At 37.6% G+C, this 4,273-nt stretch overlaps 1 non-coding gene across 1 annotated transcript; it reads right to left on the bottom strand.

The window, feature by feature from the left end:
* Positions 1-3,341: 3,341 nt before the first annotated feature.
* On the bottom strand, positions 3,342-3,413 carry Trnav-uac (transfer RNA valine (anticodon UAC)). The gene has a single exon. It is a non-coding gene; the product is annotated as a tRNA-Val (tRNA).
* Positions 3,414-4,273: the final 860 nt, after the last annotated feature.

The following is a 4,273-nucleotide window of genomic DNA, read 5'->3' on the forward strand; positions in this document are numbered from 1 at the left end:
CAGTTATTTTGTTTATTGAAATCTTACTATATTGTTTCAAAGTGAAGTGTTATAGAATTTCATAACAAAAATACTTTTATAGGAGCAGACTGAAAAATCTGAGCAAAATCAGTCTCCCTATAATCAATACTGATCTCCTTCCCTCTTTTTGCTCCATACACACCACCCTCTGGCATTTAATTAGTGCTACTAACTTTATTTTCTTGGATCAACAGTCACTAATTTGCTTTCTATTTAAAGTGAGTGTACATGAATTTGTTCAGTTAATCCGCTTTTTGAGTACCTGCTATCTCTCAGACACTGACTATATAGTGGTGAAGAACTCACATTCAGTCACTGTGCTGTCATACAAGTAAAGCAATAAATTTTCAATTACAGATATTTTCCCAGAGAATAAGTGGTCTACATATAATCATGTACCTTTTCATAGAAAGCTTTTCTTTTTTTTTTCTTTCTTTTTTGCGATGCTGGGAATCATTAAATTCAGGGCCTCCCTGTGCTTGACAGGTGTTTGACTATTGAACTGTATCCCCAGCCCCCAGTTTTTCTTTCTTTTTTGTACAAAGAATTGAACACAGTGTGCCTAAACATTGAGTCACATCACCAACCCTTTTATTTTTTTATTTTGAAACAGGTAAGTCTTTGAACCTGTGATCCTCCTGACTCAACCTCCTGAGCTTCTGGTTACAGGCCTGCTCCACTGTACCCAGCCCACAGATTTTCTTAAATGGCAAAACTAAAACTCATATGTGCCCTATACTGAATTGCTACTCTTTCAATAGAAATAAGAACTTATCAATGCTTTTACATATACCATAGGTAAACTTTTAGGTTCAGAATCTTAAGTCATTGGGATGTATCTGGGCCTCATATTAGAGTATGTAATGGCATTTTGGTCACTGAACTCAGGAATACCCAGCTATTGCTTTGATCTCACTATCCCTTTGACTCATGAGGTTCCCTAGATATGGGCAGGATAGGCACAGATGAAGAACAGGAGACAGGTAGGAAAGACAGCATTGGTTTCAGCTTTGTCTGGTTGCTCTTGGTTTATGTTGAATTTCAAGGATGTCCTAAATTTGGGATTAAGCTTAATTGCCTGATCTACTCTCTCAAGTTCTAGGAATTTTTTTTAGTAGTTTTCTTACTTAGGTTAACTACAGTACTTCCTTTATTTATACAGAAGGCACAATGACCATTTTGAAAGGGATGCTAAATAACAAAGGGATCCTGAGACTCCAGGTTATTTTTAAAATATTTTTTAAGTTGTCAGTGGATCTTTACTTTGTTTATATGTGGTGCCGAGAATCGAACCCAGTGCCTCACACAGGGCTAGTATTCAAGCACATTACCACTGAGCTACAACCCCAGCCCCAAGACTAGGTTCTTATTTTTTTTAATTAATTTTTTTTTTTTTTTTTATATTTACAGGCTGCATTTTGATTCATTGTGCACAAACGGGGCACAACTTTTCATTTCTGTTGTTGTACACAATGTACATTCACACCATTCATGAAATCATATATATATGTAGGGTAATACTGTCTGTTTCATTCTTCTGTCTTTCCGACCCCACCCCCTTCCACCCCATTTTCCTCTACACCATTCAAAGTTCCTTCATTCTTCTCTCCCTGCCCCCACCCCCCACCCCCATTAAACATGGTCATCCACCTATCAGAGAAAACATTCAGTCTTTGGTTTTTTGGGCTTGGCCTATTTCAGTTCACATGATATTTTCCAACTTCATCCATTTACCAGCAAATGCCATAATTTTATTCTTCTTTATGGCTGAGTAATATTCCATTGTGTTTATATACCACAGTTTCTTTATCCATTCATCAATTGAAGGGCATCTAGGTTGGTTCCACAATCTAGCTATTGTGAATTGTGAATTGAGCTGCTATGAACATTGATGTGGCTGCATCACTATAGTAGGCTGATTTAAGTCCTTTGGGTATAGAAGGAGGGATAGCTGGGTCAAATGGTAGGTCCATTCCAAGCTTTCTGAGGAATCTCCATACTGCTTTACAGAGTGGCTGCACCAATTTGCAGCTCCACCAGCAATTTATGACTGTGCCTTTTTCCCCACATCCACGCCAACACTTATTATTGCTTGTATTCTTGATAATAGCCGTTTTTATTGGAGTTAGATGAAATCTTAGGGTGGTTTTAATTTGCATTTCTCTAATTACTAGGGATGATGAGCACTTCTTCATATATTTGTTGATCACCTGTATATCTTCTTCTGTGAAGTGTCTGCCCAGATCCTTAGCCCATTTATTGATTGGGTTCTTTGTATTTTGGGTGTAGAGTTTTTTAAGGTCTTTATAAACTTTGGAGATGAATGCTGTGTCTGAATTGTGTGTGGTAAAGATTTTTCTCCCACTCTGTAGCTCTCTTGTCACATTATTGATTGTTTCCTGTGCTGAGAAAAAGCTTTTGAGTTTGAATCTATCCCATTTCTTGTGTCTTTCTTTTATTTCTTGCACTAAGGAAGTCTGGTCCTAAGCCAAGATGATGGAGATTCGGGCCCGTTTTTTATTCTCTTTGGTGAAGGGTCTCAGGTCTAATTCCTAGGTTCTTGATCCATTTTGAGTCGAATTTTGTACAGGGTGAGAGATAGGGGTTTAATTTCATTTTACTGCATATGGACTTCCCGTTTTGCCAGCACCATTTGTTGAAGAGGCTATCTTTTCTCCATTGTAAGTTTTTGGCACTTTTGTCTAGTATGAGATAACTGTACTTCTGTGGGTATGTCTCTGTGTCTTCTATCCTGTACCATTGAGCTACCTATTTTGGTGCCAGTACCATTCCATTTTTGTTACTATTGCTCTGTATTAGAGTTCAAGGTCTGGTACTGTGATACCTCCTGCAACACTCTTCCTACCCAGGATTGCTTTGGCTATTCTGGGTCTTTTGTTCTTCCAGATGAATTTCATGATTGCCTTTTCTGTTTCTATGAGAAGTGTCATTGGGATTTTAATAGGAATTGTGTTAAATCTGTATAGCACCTTTGGAAGTATGGCCATTTTGATAATATTAATTTTGCCAATCAAAGAACATGAGAGATCTTTCCATCTTCTGTGGTCTTCAATTTCTTTAATGTTCTGTAGTTGTCATTGTAGAGGTCTAACCTCTTTGGTTAGATTGATTCCCAAGTATTTCTTCTTTTTGAGGCTATTGTGAATGAAGTTGTTTTCCTCATTTCCCTTTTAGATGTTTCATGGTTTATGCATAAAAATGCTTTAGATTTATGGATGTCAATTTTATATCCTGCTATTTTGCTGAATTCATTTATGATGTCTAGAAGTTTTCTGGTGTTTTGTTTTGTTTTGTTTTTGTGGTGCTTGCTGGGGATTGAACCCAGGACCTTGTGCTTGTAAGGCAAGCACTCTACCAACTGAGCTATCTCCCCAGTCCCTGTGGTGGAGTTTTTTGGATCCTCTAAATATAGGATCATGTCATCAGCAAATACTGACAGTTTGAGTTCTTCTTTTCATATTCGTAACCCTTTAATTTCTTTGATCTGTCTAATTACTCTGGCTAGTATTTCAAGGACCATGTTGAATAGAAGTGGTGAAAGAGGGCATCCCTGTCTTGTTCCAGTTTTTAGAGGGAATGCTTTCAGTTTTTCTCCATTAAGAGTGATGGTGGCCGTGGGCGTAGCACAAATAGCCATTACAATGTTGAGGTATGTTCCTCCTATCCCTATTTTTTCTACAGTTCTGAGCATGAAGTGGTGTTGTATTTTGTCTAACACTTTTTCTGCATCACTTGAAATAATCATATGATTCTTAACTTTAAGTCTATTGATGTGATGAATTACATTTATTGATTTCCAGATGTTGAACCAACCTTGCATCCCCAGAATGAACCCCACCTGATCGTGGTGCACTATCTTCTTAACATGTTTTTGTATGTGATTTGCCATGATATTGTTAAGGATTTTTGCATCTAAATTCATCAGAGATATTGGTCTAAAATTTTCTTTCCTTGATGTGTCTTTGTCTGCTTTGGGTATGAGGGTGATACTAGCTTCATAGAATGAGTTTGGAAGGGTTCTCTTCTTCTTCTCTATTTCCTGGAATACTTTTGAGAAATATTGGAATGAGTTCTTCTTTGAAGGTCTTGTAGAACTCGGCTGAGAATCCATCTGGTCCTGGGCTTTTCTTGGTTGACAGGCCTTTGATGGCTTCTTCTATTTCATTGCTTGAAATTGATCTGTTTAAATTGTCTGTGTCCTCCTGGTTCAGTTTGGGAGGATCATATGTCT

Source organism: Sciurus carolinensis, chromosome 3 (genome assembly GCF_902686445.1).
Source record: "Sciurus carolinensis chromosome 3, mSciCar1.2, whole genome shotgun sequence".
Taxonomy (NCBI): Eukaryota; Metazoa; Chordata; class Mammalia; order Rodentia; family Sciuridae; genus Sciurus; species Sciurus carolinensis.